This window comes from Chrysochloris asiatica, unplaced genomic scaffold (assembly GCF_000296735.1).
Source record: "Chrysochloris asiatica unplaced genomic scaffold, ChrAsi1.0 scaffold00002, whole genome shotgun sequence".
Taxonomy (NCBI): domain Eukaryota; kingdom Metazoa; phylum Chordata; class Mammalia; order Afrosoricida; family Chrysochloridae; genus Chrysochloris; species Chrysochloris asiatica.
Genome location: NW_006408520.1, coordinates 39,072,032 through 39,095,738, shown reverse-complemented (window position 1 = coordinate 39,095,738; position 23,707 = coordinate 39,072,032).

Below are 23,707 nucleotides of genomic sequence, written 5' to 3'. Positions count from 1 at the left end.
TAGTGGTTGTGCATCGGGCTGCTAACCTCAAGGTCGGAAGTTTGAAACTACCAGCCATTCCGTGGGAGAAAGATGATACTTTCGGCCTCCATAAAGATTTACAGCCTTGGAAACCCTGTGCAGGGTCACTAGGAGTCGGAACCGACTCCACGGTACTTAACAACAACAATGCTAGGGTTTGGATTTGAATGCTCTTCTAATTGTGACAGAAAGCAAGTTTCTACTTTTAGAAAGAATATATTGTAGCCTTGAAAACAAAGAAAACGTTGACTGATTGAGATTTGGGAAGAGAAGTCTGAGAACCAACCCGAAAGTGCTAGAAAACAGCTAGATCTATTATGTTTAATAGTACACATATAGAAATCAAATAGCAAAATTATCTGCTTGGCTCTTTACAATACTAGAAAGAAGTGATTGGGTATTTTCTGGCATTGATTACCTGTCAAGACAAAGATAAATATATAACTCTAACAAAAGAAAAGTTAATGCTATAACCATTGCACTGACAAATCAAAGAGGTAAAACCTGTCCCTGGATGGGTGGATGTTGTTGGGTGGATAAAACCGGAGAGGGATTATTTAATGTGACCTTTCCCACACAACAAGAGAACAATTGTTGTACTTCAGCTTTGGTTTTAAAGCATAGTCATTAAAAATCTGCTTATAACACATTTTTTTCCTGAAAATCTTTCCCTTTGTGCATTAGCTTTGGCCATTAATCCTCTAATTATATTCCTGTTTGTATTTAATTTTTGATCTCCTGTACTAGGAACCATAAAACGAGCATTTTATATAAGGACGGTTTTATATAGCTACGTAACAGCTGCTATTGACTAAACAACTTTCCTGGGACTGTCTTATGTCTGTCAACAAGTTCTCCTTATCACCTCTGACATACTTTGTACTTTTCACATGGTTGCCATTATTCTTTTCTTCAATGAAAAAAATTAAATGCAATTCTGGATACTGGCAGCATTTGAAATTTAAAAATGCATTTTACACACCTTAGCAGCGTAAGCATGATTTTGAGGGTCTATATCATCTGCATGTATATTGTAAAACAAACAAAAAAACAGCAATCTATAAAGAGCACTGCCAAAATACAGAGGCATAATTAATGTAAAATTATAAATTCATGTCCAGGACACATCTACTTTCTAAATATTATAAATAATAAAATTTGCATCTACTGCATATTTATTAGATTGAGATTACTTATGCAACTCTGTCATAAGATTTAGGTAACTGGATTTAAATATAGTATCTAAAATTCGGTAAATCATTACTGAAAATATGCTGGATTTTAAAAGTAATTTTAAAGTTTCAAAGACAGGTTTCTTTTTCCAACAATTTTTTTTTTAAATCAACATCTAAATAATTCTGACACTATTCAATGAGAAAACTACAATAACACCTATAAATTTATCAGCTTCACCGTGGGATAAGGTGTTCTACATAAGCAAATTTTCCTCACAATTGTAGCTTCCCCCCTCCTGCATTTTATGAAAATCAAATAAGAATAAAGTATATTAAAGTGTCTTATAAACTTGGAAGCACTTTATAGTGGATATTTTTGTTATCATTATGCTACAAACCTGGTTTGGATACATTATTTCTAAAAACTTGCCAAGACAAATTTTCTTGCCTTCTTATGCAGAATATATGAAATATGATTTTGCCTGTATTTTTAATTGAGATTTATAATTATCTACTTAAGTGTGGGACACTGGCTATACATTGCTATGTTCTTTTAGGTTTTGTTTTTTACTTTTCTGTCTTCTCCCTTTGTGAAACTGTGTGTCAAGCTGACTTTCTGCTTTTAGTTTGCTACCTGTGTTTATTGTGGTTTGGAAAGAAAGATAAGCATTTTCATTTGAATTAAGTCTAAAGAATAAATAGGTCTGAGCGATGATCCAGTAAGCTCTCATAAACTAAACGTGCTTTATCATATGACTTTGAGGGTACATATTTAGGCTACTAAGCATTCATTCATCCAAAATGTTTATTGAGTGTCTACTAATCTGAAGTCCTGAATGGAGTCCTGATGTGGCACTGTGGGTTAGGTTACTACGCTAGAGTGCAAAGTTGGTGTGATGTGTGATCCGTGAGGTGGGTGGTTCAAGCTTACCAGTAGCTCCTTGGAAACCCTATACAGAGTCCCTATGGTAAAGGAGCTCTGGTAGCATAGTGGTTACGAATTGGGCTGCGAACCTCAAGGTCGGCAGTTCGAAACTATCTGTTGTTCCTGAGAAAGATGAGGCTTTCTGCTCCCGTAAAGATTTACAGCCTCAGAAACCCTATACAGGGTCGCTATGAGTCAGAACCGATCCCACGGCACATAACAACAACAACACAACATGGATCAGAACTGACTCAAAGGCACTTACCAACAACAACAACTCTGCTCAAACACGTAATTAGACAAACAAGGCTCGTGTCCTCATGAAGCTTACCATGTACCTGGGGAGACCAACATAATACACATGATGATCCACACATTTATTTGGTTTGGATAGGTACTATGAAGGAAGAATGCAGGATGTTTTAAAACCATTTAGAAGAAAGCACCTACATTCAACTGTCATGGAAGCAGCAGTAAAGATATCAAATGACCTATAATACATTAGGCAAATCCGTTACACAAGATCTCTTTAAAGTGTTCAAGAACAAAGATGTCAGTTTGAGGACTAAGGTGCACCTGACCGAAGCCATGGTGTTTTCAGTCACCTCACATGCATATGAAAGCTGGACAGTGAAATAAGGAAGACCACAGAAGAATCGATGCATTTGAATTATGGTGTCACAGAATAATATTGAAAGTACTATGGACTTCCAGAAGATAAACAAATCTATCTTGGAAGAGGTGCAGCTAGACTGCTCCTTAAAAGCCAAGATGGTGAGCTCTGTCCCTCATACTTTGGACACGGTGTCTGGAGGGACCAGTTCCTGGAGAAGGGCATCATGTTTGGTAAAGTGAAGGGTCAGCAAAAAAGAAGAAGACCCCTAATGAGGTGGATTGACACATTCATAGCAACAACGGACTCACACATAACAATTGTGGGGATGGCAGTGTTTCATCTGTTGTGCATAGGGTTGCTATGAGTTGGAACCATTTGATGGCACCTAATTGCGTCAGACTGTAAAGTCATTTGAACTGCAAGGTCGGTGGTTCAAGCTCATCAGCTGCTCCTTGGAAACCCTATACAGGGTTGCTGTGGGTCAGAACTGACTCGACAGCACTTAACAACAACAATAAATTGGTTCTAACTCTTGATGTGGCGCTGTAGGATCACAAGGTTGGCGGATCAAACTCACCAACCGCTCCTCAGTAACCCTATAACTGGTCACTACAGTTGGAACCGACTCCATGGCACTTAACAACAACAACAACATTAGGAAGATTTCCATTAAACTGAGACCTGCCAGAGGAATAGAAAGCAAAGAGTCTGTTAAGGAATAGAGTGTATAAGGAAGGTATGTGTTATTCAGAGGCTCTTTGTTCATGTCTAAAATCTTCTAGCTAGGTGAAATGACTAATTTTAAAGACTTCTTAAATAAGTGAATAGTGTACTGTAGTTTCTCTTTAAGACTTTTCGAAACTCATTTGACGATTGGTTGGCATTCAACTCATTTTCACCAGATTCTCCTTGAAGGCAGTGGAAAACGCTTGTGTAATTTCTTAAAGTATTTGCTATTTAATTGTCTGGTGTGACTCTCCTGTAAGCAGGCCACTTACACTGTCTTTGCCTTGAGGACAAATTTCCAATTCTAGACTGTGCTCTGCTCTCAATCTGATTACAGAACTTCACTGAAGGCAGTTGGAGCTGTGCTTGTAGATCTAGGAAAGTACAGTGCCCTCTGTGTCACTGTCAGACTCCTCTGGCACACAGCCTGGAAGCCTGAGTGTAGATGTGAGTCTCTAAGGAAACAGAGCTCTCGGCCAAGCCACACCAGCAGCAGTATGAATGAAGGCTGAGAAAACAGATGAAAAGAAAGGGCATGGTATCTGGGCCAGCACCCCTTAATCTCACCAATCTCACCAACCAGGGGCAATAGGAGGACGGATGGAAGGAATTACAAACCTTATGGAAAAAAAAAAAAAAAGACTAGACTCTCTATTTCATAAAATCATCAGTGTTTTCTAGCCACAGATTGATTTTTAATAATAACCATACCCCTAACATATGCAAGGCTTAGTTAGGCAAGAGTACAAGTAGAGGCCCCAGCTTGGCATGTGCCTAACCTCCATCTCTCTTTTGTCCCTCACCCCAGACAGCCACACCCTTGGGAGCATTGACCCAGAAAAGATGCCTAAGTTGGCCCTGGAACTGGGCTCCAGGCCATTTGGACAAGGAAATTCTGGAAACACTTGCTCTGAAGCATTCCTGAAAATGTACAGTGTTAGATAATGGAGAAATTCATAATGACTTTAAATTGAAGATGCATGGGTTTACAGATGAGAGAGAGTTATGTATGCATCCTTTAAAACTTGTTTTTATAAATCAGTACTTTTCAGACTTATGTGCACAAGAATCAGATTCTGAATCATTATATCTTGGGTGGAGATCAAGATTCTACATTTCTAACAAGCTCCCAGGTGTTGCAGGTCTGTGTGAATAGTCTTGGCTTCACTTGTATATGGTGTGCTTATGTGTGCACATGCTGTCAACTTTTAGTAGTGTGAGTATGAAAAAAAGATCACATGGAAGCGTAAGTTAAAAAGATATAACTTTTAGATTTATTATAATTTAAGATGCTTGTCTCAGATGATGTCCCAGACAACAGGCTTTCATATCTATTCCTCCTCTATATTAATCCCTTATCAATGATGTCCCCACGTCTTATCTTTGAATTGGGCTCTCAAATGTTGCTTTAGCAGGCTTCTAAAACCCTACAGATTTCTAGATACATATTAGAGCCAATGAAAGACTAAATGTCTCCTGGTGTAGAAAGAGTTTTTGATTAGATTTAAACAGCTGTCATCTCTGAAATTTCCCTCTCTAAATCATTTGCTGCTTTCAACAAGCTCTTATATTTTGCTTTCTTGGGTGGTTGCTGCTGCTGCTGTCGCCCTTTTAACTACTCATGTTAACTGTGTCCTGTGGTATGGAACTGATACATATTTAAGCACATCTTCACGAACTAAAGAAGCACTTGGTCTGGAGAAATTTTATCTGGTATTTTCACTGCCATAATGACTATTTTTCCTTGCACTGAACAAAATTCAAGTGCATGATGAAGGGCAATGATGTCGCAGGTTGCGCTGCTAAAAGCAGTTTTCAAAGCAGCCATAAAAGTTACCACTTTTCATTTTACCAAGATGAAATGCAATCTAAAGCGTATATGTTTTCAAAAGCAACTTAATCTCAATTATTGAACTTTCTGGATTTGTGGGAGATTGCAATTAAGAAACTGTTAGCATTGAACCAAGATTACATAATGGAAAATTGACTAATTTAATGTTTTAAGGATGAATATATTTCTAGATTGCGTTATTGTACATTTGAAAAATGAAATGTGAACTAGTCTACTGGGTATTGGACTAAACCTCCCCTTAAGAATTTATAGATTATTAACTGAAATGGCAGTTTTCTTGTTAGTCATGATCAAAGTGATTTGGGAATGTCTAAAAACATGTGAAAGTTGATTACACATTTTATTGCTGGCACCACATTGACTGACCACCCATATGATGGAGCAATTGTGACTATATACTAGTTCCAACTAGCCTCAGGGAAAAAATACAATGGGTTGAGACCTTTAGAAAGCATTTCCTTGCCTCATTTAATCAAGTGACTTTTATAATTTTCTAGACTGTTGCCTTATTTGTTTCACATAAGAAAGAAAAATACCTTATTCTTGACATTTTAAATAAGAATATCTACCATTTAAATTTTTCAAATCAAACCACAAATTCCTCCAGCTTTGAAGATTCAACTCTTTTGATTTTCAATTATACCAAAGACATGCTAAAAAAGAATAATTTTATTGGATCTCTAAGTTGTTAATATTTACCTTTGACCTACCTCTCAAAATCCTATATACATTTTTCAAAGTTCAGTAAAATCCATATTTCTTTAGTCAGAATCATCTGTCACTCTCTGCATTGTGATAAAAGATATTATGTACATTCAATGATATATCTTTATATAATCTTTGGCATAATAATACAATGTAAACTGTTAGACCTGGGATTTGATGGCACTGCCTTGTTTATTCAAGTCTTGCAAGTTTTCACCTTTGACAAGGATCAGTTTTACAACTTTTCTATCACTCTCAATTAATGGAAAACATTTGAGTTTTCTTTCTCTGACAGGCTTCTGCCTTGTACAAATTCTAACTTTCATAGGTTTTACTGTATGTGTACAAGTAGAAGGTAAATTCCTGGGAAATAGAAATCAAGTTGTTCTGGAGTTTTTTTCCCCAAACAAAGCCAAATCCATTGCTTTTTAATAATAGAGGTACACTGTCTAAGTTGTCTGCATTGAATCTTTATTTGAATATCAATAAACATGGGTAATACATTTTGGAGTGATCCACTTCATTCATTATCATTTCTCCACTTTTTAAGAAAGTGGAGAATGTAATGATCTTTACATATTATTAGAGCCCTGGTAATATTTCTGAATTTAACATTTGATTACAATTTAGATTAAAAACAATTTTTATCAAATGCTCTTTAAACAAAATTTTCAAATGCAATGAGTTTTTATTTGTTCAAGTTTATATAGAATTTACTTGTCTTTCATTGACATACAAACAAAATTATGCTTACTTAATGTCCAGTTCATAGAATTTGTATTTCTAGTACAAGATACTTTCATTTGTATTCAAGAGAGTATCTGTATTTTGCTAAATAGTGTATTAGCCAAACTAGCACATCATAAAAGCAACAAACAAACAAAAATAACATAGGTAATAGTTGCTATTATAGGAAATTAAACAAGACAGGCCAATAGAGATTCAGAGCCAACATTAAAAGTGCCTCTCATGACAGCACTTCACAACAACACAACAACGATCCTCTCACTACAGTTTTATATAAATGTTTATATATTTTCTCTTCTGTCTTCTCTTTTATTTTAATAGCTAACTTTGGTAACTTTTCCATTTTTAGAAGATTGTTAACAAGCCCACAGGCAGCAAAAGCAATCTACTCTCTGAAGCATTAGTACTCAAGAATGACATAATGATAATCTGCCCCTGCAATCCTGGGTACTGTTTTCCAGTGGCACTAAAGGGGTTGCAGATGAGAAGCTACAAATTTATCATTTAGACTCAAGCATTGAAGTCAAAAAAACTTGGGTTCAAGAATGAGTTCTATCACTTAGTATTTGAATGATCTTGAGAAAGATATTTAATATAGAATCTATTTCCTAATCTAAAACAATGTGAATGAAAATAGGGTTTACTTCATGGAGTTGGTTGCCACTGTGGCTAGCATAGAACCTATCCTGAGATTGAGGTTTCATGGTGCAGTAGAGAGATCATGTTTCTGAGAGCCAGCCATTGCCATTCATTAGCAAGTTGGCACGTGAGCTCCTGAGGCAGTGTGGACCTTCACCAATTGTTTCTGTTTTTGTTTACTCCCAGGCAAAAGGGGACACCAGATTGTAGCAATTAGGAGAGAAAGTAAGAAAGAAAATCAAAGCAAGGACCTAGTCACTGTATCTTCCAGAAGGAAAAAAGGAGCAAAAGCCTTATGGATTAAATTCTGAATGCAATTTCTTAAAGGGAATTTTTGTGGTAAGGGACAATGGAAAGACACCAACTTGCAATAGAAACCCAAGGGCAGGCCTCATGGAAATCAAAGAAATTGACACTACAGGCACATTGTAGACTAAGGGGGATATTTGAAAAGAGAAAGCTATGTATTTACCATTGTGCTTGATCTACATATCAAAAGCATTTTCCACTTTATATAGGAGATCCTTGCAGGAAAATGTTTCCTATGAAAAAATAAAATAAATAAATAAAATAAAAAAGAAAGAAGAAAGTGCTGGAGGCTATGGCTTCTTTTTTAAATCCGATTCTCTTTCACACATTTCAGGCTAGGTGCAAGTAATTAAATAAATGCATGCTTTCCCAAATCAGTCAAAAGCCAAAGAAGATACCAGGGAAACAAAGTTATCAATCATACTGAAATGAAGTCACTTCACTAAGAAGTAGAGATTGAGGTAAATTAAAGTAGCCTCAATATAAAAAGGAGCTCTGGTAGCGTAGTGGTTACAAATCAGGCTGCTAATCTCATGGTCAGCAGTTTGAAACTACCAGCTATTCTGCAGGGGAAAGATGAGGCTTTCTGCTCCCATAAAGATTTACAGCCTTGGAAACCCTGTGCAGGGTCACTATGAGACGGAACCCACTCCACGGTATTTAACAACAACAATATAAAAAGGCACATGCTATTATTTTCCTGTTGTTGTTATTTGTTTTTTCTATCTAATAACCTGTTATGGAAAAAAAGCTCCCTGTGCTGGTTAGGAAGAAGCCCTCCTGGTGGTGTACTGGGTTTAGCACTGATTGGTAACTGCAAGTTGATAGTTCAAACCCACCAGCTACCAGCTGCTCAATGGAAGAAAGATAAGGTTGTCTGCTCCCCTGCAGATTTACTGTCTTGGAATCCCTAATAGCAGCTCGATAGGGTCACTGTGAGTCATACTTACCTCGATGGCAGTGGGTTAGTGCTCATTAGGAAAAAAAGGAATTTTTGCTCAGCTAGCTTCAGAAATATTTTTATATAATAATATACTTTCCAAAGGATTTGAATCAGTAATATTGAAAAATTGAAAGTCAAATTTTCAATGAGTTGAAACTCAAGTGAACTATTTGAAAATCTGTGTTATTCAGCTCATGTATTAGGCTTCATCTCTAGCAGACTCTTTCAGGGCAAAGATTTTTTTCTTAGCAAAGAGATGTCAGTCTTTTTTTTTTTTTTTTCATTACAAACCAGTTAGCAGAAGTGTAAGCTGATTTTCTGATTTTTAAAAGCAAAGAAGTCTGTCCAGGCATTTAACCAGAAATCATAAATGGCTTTAGGGGGAAAATGATTTCACTAAAATTGAAAGATTTAAATTTGTCATAACACTCATTAATCCAATTTATGACTCAAAACCCACATCAGGGTTTTCACAAAGGAACTTAATTTATGCTAGTTAAAGACTGAAGAATCTGGATCTAGAACACACTGGGTTTTTTTAAAGTAGAAGACCCAGGTTCAGATCTTAGTTTCATTGTGTTCTACTTGTGAGACTAGACAGAGAACTTTTCTGAGCTTCATGAAGTGGGAAGATGAAACTGCCTATTGTTTATGTCACAATGTTATTGTGATATATGAATAGCAGAACACAAGAAAATAACTCAGCAAAGTTCCAGAAATATTTTGGGTGCAATGGAATATTATTACCATTTACCTATAAAAGTACCACCACAGAGACAAGTGTTCAAGTTGACCTTTCTGTCCCACATACCCTATTAGTTATCTGGTCCTTTCATTTCTACCTTCCCCAAGCCTCTCAAATACATCTCCTCTTTTTCAACTTCCCTGGCACTGGCTCAATTAAGGCCCTCGTTACCTCAGGCCTTGACTAGAATAATAGCCTTGTAACTCACCTTTACCTCAGTCTCAACCACTGCCAAACCCTTCTTTATGTTGGTTCGCTTTCTAGAGAATAAATACAATCATATTATCCTTCTGCTTAAATACTTTTAATGATTTCCTGGTGCCTATAAAGCAGAATTTGGTCTCCCTGGAGTGATCTATAAGGGACTTCATCATTAGGTAATTCTATGGCATCTTCGGTAATTTCTCATCATACAACCTATGCCACAGACACACTGTTTTTTCCCTGAAGTTTCTATCTTTGCACTTGCTATTCCTTTTGCCTATGATATATTTCCCCCGCCTCTGATAGTGAACAGGTATTCACAGCAAAAGACACAGCTACAATGCTATTTCCCATATGTAGCTTTCTCAGAGAACATAGGAAGAATTTAACATTCCTTTAGGACTTACAATTATTTCCATTATACCACACCTTATTTCTTGAAATATGTTTGTTTACATGTCTGTCTCTCCACTGAATTGTGTGCGCTTCAGTGTATAGCAGAAAAACTGATAATGTGGTAGTGTTTTAGAAATATATATTGCATTTATGTTTGGTAACAACAGTAAAAAAGGATGATGTCATAATAGACCCACTCATGAATTAAAGTGTCCCAAATTTACAAGTGACCTTTTATTTTTATAGTATACTTGCAGTATCTATCTATAAGAGTAAAAAAAAAAACCCAACAAACATAATTAAAACAATTATATAGGGAAGTTTAACAACACAAAAAAACAAACAAAGCAAACATATAAACCCCAAGAACCACAGCACTTTTAAATCAATTATACTGATATTACAAACAAATGTATGTTTGTCCTAAATTATCAAGTTTAATATTCTCAATTTACTCTGCTTATTCAGGCACAGCAAGAACACAAAATTATATTTTTTATTCCTAGCAAATCCAAGTTGTAGAAAGTCTCTTTTTTTCCATCACAGGCTAGGACAAAGGAGAGTTAGGGATAGTTTGCAAATAGCAAATGGGCTTTTGTATGTGACCTCATCACGGACTCAAAGAATTCTCATTGCGCACACTCTGTTCCTTGGTTTCCCTTTCCATACGACAGTCTGACCTCTGTTTTTACGATGTTATGAATTTAATGAGAAGGATTGGTGGCAGTGCCATATTCTTCTCAAGAAAATCAGAGAGAGAAGCAAAATATCTCGATGTGCAAAAATTAGGAGCCAGGTTTCACTAATTAACTTCACTTAGTGCCTAGCACAGTGCTAACAATGAAAAGAAGAAAAAAAAAAAAAAAAAAGTTCCTTGCTGGTGATGAAATACTAAATATAAGAACCAGTGTTTCTAGTTTTGCCCTGTCATAAAGCTGCTATTATTCAGCATTTATTACATACCCACAAAGTATGAGGCATAAACATGACAAGTAGAAAACACAGTCCTTACCCTCTAAATTACAAAAGACAGATGCACAGGAAAGTAGGTGGACCTGGAAATTGTTTCCAAATGGCTGTTTGTAGGAGGAATTAGAGTAGGAAAATTGGAGAGGGGGAGGGCAGGCTGGACAGGATGGAGTGTAAGGAAATGGGAGGTGTAAGAAGAGTTAGTGTTTTCATAAAAGGAATAGGGTAGGAGGTCAGGCCAATTTTCAGAAGCATAATAGTCAACAGGACAGATCCAGTGATAATGAAGACCCCCAGGGAATAAAGAGAGAAGAGTGTTTTTCTATTGTCTGTCTGTCCTCTTTGCTGGTATAAGCACTTCCTCCAGATTCCCTGGCTGAGAGTAGAGAAAATAATGATCCTTTTAAAATGAAATTCTCCCACACTAAATGAGTGGTTCTGCCATTTATTAGCTGAATGTCCTTGGGTGAGTCATTTGCTCTCTTTTAGCTTCAATTTCCTCATCTGCAAAATGGAACAATCATGCTTCAAAGAGTTGACCTGAACATTAAATACAATGAAGCGTATAAATAAATGGTTCACTTGGTGCCTTACACAGAGTTTAGCGAGAAAATGAGGAGACACAGAAATCTTAATTTAGTGTTCTAATCTCTGATTTCAGGTTTCTTGCTTTTTTTCTGTTATCTCCTTCTGTATGGCAGAAAGAATAGAATATTTTCAAGATAGAGAGGATCAAGTTTAAACAAGCAATATTTGTTAGTAAATATGTAGTCCGGATTTATATTAATGCTTTTATTTTTTAAAAAAGGCTGTTTCTTACTGAACACTGAATTTGGAGCCAGTGAGATTTTAACTAGTGAGTGCTTTCTTTTATAATAGTCATTACATAAAGACAAACAACAACAACAACAAAAATCAATGCTTTTCATCAACAAACCCGGTCTATATATCATAAGTCTTATTTATAAGGAGGCTTTCAGGCAATTTCACACTGCTTTTCTCTGATACTGCCAAAAAAAATAAAAACCATGTAAACCCAAGGGATTAGTAGCGATTTAAAGGGAAAACAGTGTAAAGTTACTGTGAACCGAGGCACTGCAGCTGCCTTGATGCACTGTTCCCTTGGGCTTCTACAATGAATGAAACGTATCTAAGTGGCCCAATCCACTCCCACACTGCCAGATCCCCAGCCCTTTGTTACAACGTGCAGGAGAATTGCTCAATCTCAGGGGGCAGCCAAGTCTATAATGACCCGCATTGTAGAAACACAGAGGAGTTCACTATCTAGGAACGAAAACTTAAATCTCCTTTAATATTTCTTTGTTGACAGTTGCAAGGAGGGCTGTGTAGTAAACAAAGTGTTTATTCTATCCATGTTGGTTTCATAGCCAGTTCACATACATTTATTGAGTAGGGTAGCAACCTGCAGTGGAAGAGAAATAGGAATATCATCTGAGGACTATGAAGAAGTCTTGAAAATGACTGAATATTCCCCAAATGCAACCATCTTGATGCTGGCATACTTACACTGACAATCTCATCAGACCAATAATTAATAAGCGCAAATTAGGCTAATGAAATCAGATAGGGTGATGAAAGGCAGCATCCTACTTGTACTGTTTTCTCCATTATTTGATCTTTAGCAGAAACTGAATTTGTTGCTTGAGATCTAATTGAGACTATTTAACTTTTAAAAATCTTTTTAAAAATTGTACCAAGAGCCTTTAAAAATTATAATTGTTTTGAAAAATTAAGAATCTTAAGAAAGATACATGCAACATAAATAGTAAGAATTCTACATGCCACACTGGGAACACAGATGAAATCAGAACAACTGTAGGCATTTCCTGCTCCTCTGATAAAACTAAAGAACTCACAAAGAAACAATGAACTGACACTTTTTCAAGGCTAGAATTTCTGAAAGGCAGAGAGGCTGCATCCCCAAATGGTAGCTTCTTGAATTTTTGACCCAAGTAGTAAATCGGCTGGCTATAGCATCTTTCCCTACAAGAGTAAATACTGTAGTATGATCTGGAAAAGGAACAGGAGCCAACAATGAGCTCTTTGCCCTTCTATAGGATCCATGAAGACGATCTGGAAATGGAACAAGGGAGACTTGTTTCTCAGGTGAGAATTCACAAGCTGCCACTGTATCTTACACATATAAGAAAAAGATGGAGACTCATTTGGTGTCACTTGGTTTCCCGTTGCGGCTTCTCTCCCAAAGAAATCTAGAGAATATGCTAAAGGAAAATGAGTAAAGAAAGCATGTGCTTCCTATTCTTCTTCCCAAGAAAGAGTCATGGCCCTAAGGGGAACCCCACATGAACTGGAACTATTTGTAACCCAGTCCAGTGAATTCACATTTTCTCATGTCTTCTGTTTGAAAGCAAGTGCCCCAAAAGAGACAGGAAACAAATATATGTGAGTAAGGGGTTAAACTCAGCAGAATATGTGGATAAAATTACAGTATGTTTCCTATTTGATAATATTAGATCTATTTTGAGACTACTTATCAGTTGGTTATTGTGCTAATAATTGCCATTAAAATTAATAGTACATTTTGGGAATTAGGCAAAGAGCTAACAAGTTTGCTTTTACACAGAGCTTTCCAAAAGCAATCTGGGTAACTTGTTTCTGGAATGCAGCTGTGTAAGTTTTCATTAACATCTTGCAGGTGGAGCCTAATTTTAGTTCAGCCTTGAGAAGGGGGAATTGTTTTCCTCATGATATGCCCAGCACCACAACAGCAGCAAAGCAGGTGGGGTTTCGTCAAGCACTTGTTTACTTTCCTGGCTTGTTTTGTTTTGTTTTTTTAAAAAAACACAGATGATTCATATGGTTAATCATACAGTTCCTATTTGATTTTAACATGTCTTTAGCAGAATAGTCTAGAGTACATTTGACCTACAGTTACTCAAATGTGAAACAAAAGCAATGAAATGGAAAATGATAAGAAAATGAGCAATGAATCCTAAATATAGTGGAGGAGAAACCAGTGAATGGAGTGAAGTAAAATTTAGAAATACATCTGTTTGGCTACAAAAGCATTTTAAAAAGCAACCTTCCAGATTCTTGTTTGGCAATTTGAAGTTGGCTCAGTTAAAAAGTTCTTTTTTTTTTTTCCCCTTCTGCCATTGCAAGAAGGAAACTATTAGGGGGAAGGATGCTGTTGCTGGGAAGTGGGGAGACGGGTCACAAAGGACAGCTGAGATACAGATTGTTTTCTCTTGCAAGTTCCTCCTTGGCCTTTGAATCTCAGAGAATGGCTGGTAATCAGCTTTAATTTTCGATCTGAAGAAAAAGCATTTTAAAGAATCAGAGAGTGATTAATGACACTAATATCTCTTTTAATTTGTTTAGGAAATATTTTAAACTCTGTTAAATTCCAAGGGCACAATCTCCATAGCTCTGCTATGATGAGTGAACCTACTGTGTATGTCTCTTTGGCTGTGAGGACGGTGGTGCGATGTGGCCATAATACTATGATGTGTCAGCTGGTTTAAACAAGTGCCTTTGAATTCTTATACCCTGTGGGGTGTGCATGAAAATTCCATTACCTCTACAGAGAGGGGGAAGCTCTGTGTGCATATTTGTTTCTTTCAATTCATTCTCTTGGAATGGATGGAATTTGTGATTACACTGCATAGAGGTCTATTGTTCTGAACCTTAAAATAAAACCTTTTCTTGAAAGTGCTCTTCTGAACCTGAAGGTCACCAGTCAGTGGCTTTGCTTTTATGAAAGCTCTTAACCTGGGATACAGGTTTATCCACGAATGTGCTTCAGAATATTCATGAACAAAGTTTTTTGTTGCTGTTGTTGTTTTGTTTCTTAGGTGTGAATTTAAGATACTTTTTTTTCATAGCTGAGAAAGTTAATTTTTCTCTGACGTGTCCATAGATTTCCTTCAATTCCAAACGGAGTTTGTAATCCCCCAAATGTTAGGAACCATTGTCCTACACAGAGTGTTTTCAAATTCTGCCTTTAATAGAAAAGGGCTGTAGTTGTATACTTTGGCTAATGATCATAACTAAAAGACAGTATTCGTCAACCTTCTTCATAAGAGTGAGTGAATGGCCAAATCTGACTTAGGAAAGTTTGCAATTTAATCATAGCCAGATACCATAGTTCTTTCCCTCTCTCTAACCTATCCATGCTAAATGAGCATCTAAAAGAAAATTAAATTTTCTAAAGATTTGTTCCTTTATTTAACATGAATGTATCCATCACTTGTATTTAATGCAGTTCCAAGAATTCAGAAATATATAAAACAATGTCTCTGCTTAAGAAGTTCCTAGGCCTATGGAGAAAGTCTACCAAAGAAAAACAAAACAAAACAAAAAACCCTCAATCAATCTATTCTTTGTACAGAGGGGGAAACATCATGTTGAGGCCCCAGATTTTCTAAGCATTTGCAGAGTCTAATTTTGAGGTGTAAATACAAAGGTTAAACACAAGTTACTGTGACCTGTTGATAATATGACAAGAACCACACCACACCCAAACCTGTTTATTCTGCCCACCTGCCGACCTAGCTGTAGAGGGGGCTGTGTGGGTGACAGAATGGAGCAATGGAACTTAAGCAGTGGCTCCCAGAATTTGAATGGGGGAAAGAAGGTTGTCACAGGGCAAGAAAAAACCAGTTTGAGATTTAGGCTAAGTAAGTATTTTGACTGATTTCATCTTACAGATTCCCTAAAGCTTCATCAGATAGAGATTTTGCAACTCTCTTGAGGATAGTTGTGCTGGGATATTCACAAACACAGTGCACTTTAGTTTTCCTGATAAGACCCAATCTTTGGATGAGATCTAGCTTTTACAGACATTTGAAACAAAGAAGGCTCTGTTTCTATTTGTTTTACTCCCCAAATTAGGACAAAGAAATAGGAAAATAAGTGGATACAGAGCAGCAATGAGGGAATTCCAATTCATTCTCTCTGTGAAAAACACTATCAATAGCAGATGCAATCAATTTGATATTACTAATACTCAAAGGTTAGCTCTGGTAGTGTAGTGGTTACCAATCGGACTGCTAATCTCAAGGTTGGCAGTTCGAAACTACCAGCGGTTCCGCGGGAGAAAGATGAGGCTCTCTGCTCCCATAAAGATTCACAGCCTTGGAAACCCTGTACAGAGTCGCTATGAGTCAGAACCGACTCCACGGCACTTAACAACAACAATACTCAAAGGAGTCCTGGGTGTGGTACTGTGGGATAATGCACTGGACCGAAAGGTCGATTTGAACCTCAGGGTCGGTGGTTCAAACTCACCAGCTGTTCCTCAGAAACCCTGTACTGGGTCCCTATGAATTGGAACCAACTTGATGGCAGTATTCAATTTGCCTTTAGTCTCATTCAGAATGTAATATTCAGAATCCAACTTCTATTCACCATGAAATCTAGGATGACCTTGAGGAAGATGTAATGGAGTTGGCAGCCTTATTTCCAGAGTTTATAAAAGCTTGTTTGTTATTTACTATTTAAACAGAGGGTTCCATTTAAGGATAGTCTTAATTAAAAATCACAAGATTGGCAGTCCGCCTTTCTCTTTTCTAGGATTTTCATTTCTTTTTCACTTTTTTTTTTTCTCTAGGCAAACGTACACATTTCCTGCTGAGATTCCTTAAATCATAGAGCATAATGTCACCTACAGGAAACATGTGATCCATGTCACTCTTGCTGGTAGGTACATTCAGAATTCTACTTCAAGAGGTTTATTTCCAGTTTTTAATCTAAACCTTATTGGGCCTGCCTGCAGTGGAAGCCTCAACCACAGCTGCTGAAATAACATCTTTTCAGAAGCACTTAGAGAAGACCTGGTATTTCTGGTGCTGCTTCTGAAGAAGTTCCAATCAACAGCAGGGTAAAATTTATGGGACTCTTATGAGATTTTTTTGGTTTCTTAAGAGGATACGCAGACCACAGAGTATCTGAATACATTCCAGGAAAATTATAAAGTCTTGTCAACTAACACAGCACATGTGCAGATATCTTGAGAGGTCACTATTTGGCAATACCACACAAAAATCTTCCCAACTATGATAAATCCTGTTTAAAGGCTTGAAGTGAAAGCAAGGAATACTGCAACTTCAACTGGAGAGCCATGTCAATATTTAATATTTTCTTTAGTTTTAGGATCCATCTTTAGTATTCAAGGGTATCAGCTCTGCTTGTTTTTTTTAGCTTATAAATTGGATAAGGATAAACAAAGTATTAGCCAAAAACTCTGTAAGTACATGAGAATCTCTACTTAGTACAAATGAAATAATAAATTAAAAATAGAGTCTTGATAACTCATTCCAATATGCTTGGGTAATGTCTACTCTTAGTTTCCTTTTTAAGGCTTTTGACTGTCAAGAGTTAGGTAGGCTGAGACAAACTGATTTTCTTATAGGAAAAGGCTTCAAAAAATTCTTGGAAAAATATAATTGAAATATTTTGGAAATTTTCCACAACTTTTTGGAGCCCCTAGTATATAAGTATGTTGTTGTTGTGAAGTGCCGTCGAGTCGGTTCCGACCCATAGCGACCCTGTATAGGGTTTCCAAGGAGCAGCTGGTGAGCTTGAACTGCCGAATTTGCAATTCAAACGGCTTTGTAGTCTGGCGCATTAACCCACAGCACCACACCAGGACTCCATATATGTGTGTATGTATATATAAATATAATCAAATTAGAGAAGGTATTTCAAAAGTGTTTATAATCATCCTTTCAAGATATGATCCAGTTACTCAAATAAATTGACTCATGTGGGATGACACAGATGCCAAGCCATCTTCATCCAGTAATTTTGAATTATTTCTACTGTTGTCAAGCCATTATATGGCATCTTCTTTTCTGTCCCTGGATTGCTATTAGACAAAAATAAAGACCATGAAGAACAAGTGAGACACAAATAGGCTTATTGAGTACAGAAGACTTGGTGAAATTAATAACAATATGAATGACATTTGAAATGTTGTAAGCACATAGTAATATTTTAAGTGTTTACCTACAATATGATTTGATGTTTCAAATAATCTTTTGAGGTTGATAGAGCATGTGTTATCAACTCATTCTATAGAATAGAAAGTTAAATCAGGGATTGTAGAACTGCAGTAGGTATGGTTAGGCTAGTGATTTAACTTTGCTCTATCAACCTCAAAAGATTATTTGAAAGATCAAATCATATTGTAGGTAAAAAATTAAAATATTACAATGTGCTATAACAATCTAAATGAACAAAACATGATGTTGGTGTTCAATACTTAAAGAAGTGGAGATTTTTAAATAAAAACCTGGATGTGTGACTTCTCTGGAAAAATTGGAAGTTCTGGTACTGCTAGAAAACACTGGTTTCATATCCCCCATGGCAACACAAGATTACCACTTGTCTCATTGCATTGTATCAGATCTCCTCATTTATCGGTCTTTACTGACCTGGTCATTTTAGGCATTTGAGTTTTGAACACCTGGTATAAAAGGTTTCTTATAAAAGCTGTGCATTGAGGTTATGGCAGTGCTAGACCTAAAGTATAGGTCTACTGGCTGCATATTTTCATCACAAAATAGCCACACTGAATGAATATGTGGCTAGCATATCCTTCTTTCCTTGCCTTCAAGAACTTTCTGCTCTGATGAATTTCTTAATTGCCCAAAAGGTCATGTGTCCCCATATCTGCGTGTAGTTGGTTCTGCTCCTTATGCTTTTTACACTGTCTGCCTGCCACTCTCCCATCTTTACTTTCAGTGGGTGACTCCAAGGTCTCCTGATCTAGGCAGCCATCTTAGAGCCTATTGGCAGCCATTTTATAGCCTACCTGCAGCTTCCCAACACTTCTCCATGCCATCATTTATTCATCCATTCATTCATTTAATAAGTATCATTAAGTGGAGGAAGGAAGGAAACAGTGATTTATGCTAATGCATTAATCTACACTTGATTTACTCTTCTCCTGTGTTGGGCTGGCCACATCACCTTTTCTCCTTCCTTCTTTCTGTGTTTAAATTATAGGTCAGATTACTTACTAATAAAGACTAGGAGCAGAGTGGAGTGGTTGCTGGGGTGAATAGCATTAAGCTATGTCTATTACCACAATGTGGACATACTTTGGGCAACTTCTCTGTGAGGTAGTCCAGAGGAACGTTGTAGATTCAGCATTTTAAGTGCAATTATTTATGAAAATACCCTGTTTGAGCAGAGAAACCCATGTTTCCTTGCCACTTTAGTTTGGTAAACAAGGAAAACATTAATTCAAAATCTAGAGAAGGCAGTACACTGCTTCCCCCCAGCAGGTGACAAATTGGTACCTGGTAGGGAAAATTATGTGTCAAGAAATGATACAGAAAAGATAAAGACAAACCCCAGTTATTGATTCACCCCACAAATATTTTTTAATACCTACTGTGTTCCAGACACTGAGTTAGGCCCTGGGGATAAGTAGGTATGTAAATAAATGGTTGCAATAAATATTATAGATGCCACCATGGATAAGGATACAGGTATGGAAGTACAGCAGAGACTATGATCAGCTCAGTCCAATGAAATCAGCAAAAATTCCATAAAGAAGGTAATTTTTTATCTTAGTACTAAAGGATACACATGTACTCTGAACTCGTTGGGGATAGGACATTAAAGACTGCTAAGCATTACAAACTGTGGCCCATCTATCACTGTGTGGTACTTTAGTGACTCACATGTTGCTATGATACTGGAAGCTGCTAAAGTACATAGTGACCACAGCAATGAACTCAATCATATCAGCTATCATGGGGCTGGCATAGGGCAGTTCGCAGGAGTAGAAGCTGACTAGCAGCTAACTAACAACTAGCAGTAACCGCAATAGCAGCAGCAGCAACATTACAAAACAAATGAGAAGATGAAGTTTGTTTTTACTAAGGGATAAATCTTTAAAAAAAAGACTTGAGAACATGGTGGGTACACAAAGCAAGCACAGAATGGATGTAAAATAATTAAATAGAGGTATGCAGTCTGCAGATTCTACCCAAGTTTCAATCCTGGCTCAGTTATTTGCTAACAGTGTGGCCTTGGACAAGTTAGCTAACTTCTATGCTCCTCAGTTTCCTCCTCCGTAAACAGATAATAATGACATTACCTACTTCATGATGGTTTCGCTGGTAATAAGATAATGTGTGTAAGATGTCTACCACAATACCTGGCCCAGAATAATAAAAAAAGAGTTAAACATTAGCATTATTATAATGTAATGTAAGGCCTTATAATATCTTTCTTTGAAATAAGCAACATCAAGAAGAGGATCATATATTTCAAAGCACTTATTAATAAAAACTTGGATAATTAAAACAAAAAAGAAATCTCAAACCTAATATGCCTTGCATCATTTATGTTGAAGTTTTGCATTTTATTCTCACTCATCTTAGATAATGAAATTGCCCTTCTGCAACTAACTGTTCAGTATTCAGTTTCTTGAATTTTTCATTGAGGTTCATCTTCCAGCCATGATATATTAGCATAATACTACTGTGCTGATGTTTCCAATACTGCATATTACCAGAAAGAAACATTCTCAGTTAATAGGTATTTACTTTCATGCATTGATAAAAATTAGAAATCTTAAATTTTCTGATACATAAAAAGTATATTTTAAGAAATATAATCTATAGATTCTTTTATTCTCTATCAGAATTGACTTTACTGCTAAGCATGCTTCTTTTAATGAGTATATTTTAGGAATATTGAACAAAATATATTTGATGTGAATACACACCCATATTCTTCTATACTAAGTTGTTTCAAAAATTTCTTACTTCCTGCTAATTTGAAAAATTATTTCTGTGAAATTAATATAGAGTTTGATTTTTAGAGATAGGAATAGAGCCATCCATTAAATGTGAAAATCCTTTTTAGGGGTGTTGCTGGTGTGTTGCTGTAGGATAAAGTATAGGACTACAAGGTCAGTTTGAACTACAAGGTTGGCAGTTCAAACCCACCAGCCACTCCTTGGAAACCCTATACAGGATCGCTATGAGTTGGAACCTGTTTGATGGCACTTAACAATAACAACAATCCTTTAATAATATGGATACTTCCCAGAAATGATCTTAGGACTCTCTATGTAATGCTATTCTATTTTCAAAAATTAACACAACTCCTCCAAAATATAAGATAATGCATTTGTCAAAGCACATATAACTATATGACACAAAGAATAAACTCTAATATATAAACTATGCACTTCAGTTAATTATATGGATATTGATTCATCAATGGTAGCAACTATACCACATTAATGCAAGATGTTAAAAATAGTGGAAACTGTGGAGGGCGGTGTGGAGCAGGGGAGGGAATCTCTGCACTTCCTCTCTATACTTCTTGCTCAATTTTTATAAATCTCAAACTGCTTAAAAAGTAAAGTCTATGTGTTAAATAATATAATATAATAAAGCATAATTAGTAAAAATGACATATCAATAGAAAATAATGATCTTATTATTTTCTAATATCCTCTCTAACTGGAATAATAAGTTATCAAGTCAAAGTTGTTTCTTCTTTAAAAAATAGTCATTTTACAAAATTGGGATCATACATTCTTTTTCCACCTCAAAGGAAAAGACCCTGTATTATCCTTTGTGTGTTACCACTTGAAGTCCCAGGGTGGTAACGTAATTAGTGTGCTTATATGCTAATTAAAAGGCTAAAAGTTCTAGTCTACCAGAGGTACCATGGAAGAAAGTCTGATGATCTACTTCCAAAAACTCAGTCACTGAAAACCTGATGGAGCACAGTTATACCCTGACACACAGGAAGTTGCCATGAGTTGAAATATACTTAAAGACAACTGTTTTTCTTTTTTATGTTACCACTTGGGCAAGTACAGTGCTAATGTAGCTATATGTTGATATTTGATTGTGAGTGTCTTGAAAATTTCTCCCCACATGTGGTAGGGCAGTTAGCTAAGTGTTGGGCTGGTATCCTCAAGTTCAGTGGTTCTAACCCACCAGCTGCTCCATGGGAAAAAGATAAAACAATCTGCTTCTGTATAGATTTATAGTCTCAGAAACCCAAAGGAGCAGTTCTACTCTGCCTTTATAGGGTCACTATGAGTCAGAATCAGCTAGATGGCAAGCAGTATGATTTGGGTTATGTATTCTTCTGACAAATTCTGGACTGCCTGACATGTCCTTGAGAAATACCTCATACCACAACCCTTTACATGTCTCTTTCCTTGTACCTATTTCCTTGTCTTCTCTCTCAGGCCAACAAATTATTGATAATCTATTGTTTATATACTTATTATTTTAAGTATTTTATTGTGAATTGAGTGAAGGTTTATAGAGCAGATCATTAGTTTTATGTTAAACAAATTATATACTTTGCTTCATTACAATGAATGCAATCCCCTCCATGTACCAACAATTATCAGTATTTACCTCTATTCACTTTAACTATTACATTTCTCCCTATGTCTCCTGTTATGTTTATCTTTCCCCTGCTAACCTCCCTCTTGTTGAATTTTGCCTGCCCTGATACCCATGTTAACATATGTCTGCCCTCTAGCCGTGAATAATTTTCCCTCTTCCCTCACCCTGCAAATATCGTAGATTGTATATTTTATCAGGAAAACTTTTTAACTTTTTTACGAAAGTTAGTCTCATATGATATTTGTCCTTTTGTGTTTGACTAATTCCACTCAGCGTAATGTCTTCCAGGCTTTTTCCTGTTGTACGTTGTGTCACAGATTCATTGTTATTCTTAAACGTGTGTGTTTATACCAAAGTTTGTTTAACCATTCTTCTGTTGGTATGCATTTAGGCTGTTTCCAACTTTTTTATGATTCCCTTGTAGACAGCATACAGAAGTAACCTGTTTTCTTCCCCCTTCTGTGCTCGCTATCTCTTGACAGGTGCATTTAATCAGTGTGATTAACAGGTATGAATTTGTTGCAGTGTGTTTGTGAGTTTTTATTTTATTTTCACTTCTGTTATGTTAATGTTTACTAAATCTTTAAATTCTCTGCTTTTTTTTTTTTTTTTTTAAGTGCTGTTGTATTAATTTTCTTTGAGATTACCCTGTAATTTATCAGGGTTTTGTCCCCTTGTTTTAAAACAGTCTGTTTTATCTTGAAATCTACTTGATGTCCTTGCCATTTGAACTTCTGTACATTATTCCATCTTTTTGCTGCAGTTGACTTCATTATAAATTGATAATCTCTTGTTCTTTATTTTCAGTCCTGTAGGTTTGTTTTACTTTAAATAGTTTTATATCCGGATTGAGTTCTGTGTAGTTAGTATCATCATGTATTATAATCTCAAGTTGTTGTCTGTTGTTGGTTCTTGGTCAAAAGAACACCCATTAGCATTTTTTTATAAAGTTGGTCTGGTCATTACAAATTCCTTTAATTTCTGTTTATCAGGAAATGTCCTAATTTTGCTGTCATATTTGAAGGACAGCTTTGTTGGGTATAGGATTCTTGGTTGCCAATATTTTTTTTCAGGGTTTTGTATATGTCTTTCCATTGCCTTCTCATCTGCATGGTTTCTGCTGAGAAATCAAAACTTAGTCTTACTGGTTTTCCTTTGTAGATAGGTTTTCATTTTTCATTAGCTGCTTTCAGGATTCTTTCCTTATGTTTGATTTTTGAAAGTTTGACTATGATATGTTTTGGTGACTTTCTTTTGGGGTCTATCTTATTTGGGATTTGTTCAGCTACTTATATGCTTATCTTGTAATCTTTCTTGATGCTAGGGAAGTTTTTTTTTATTTTTTCAAACAACT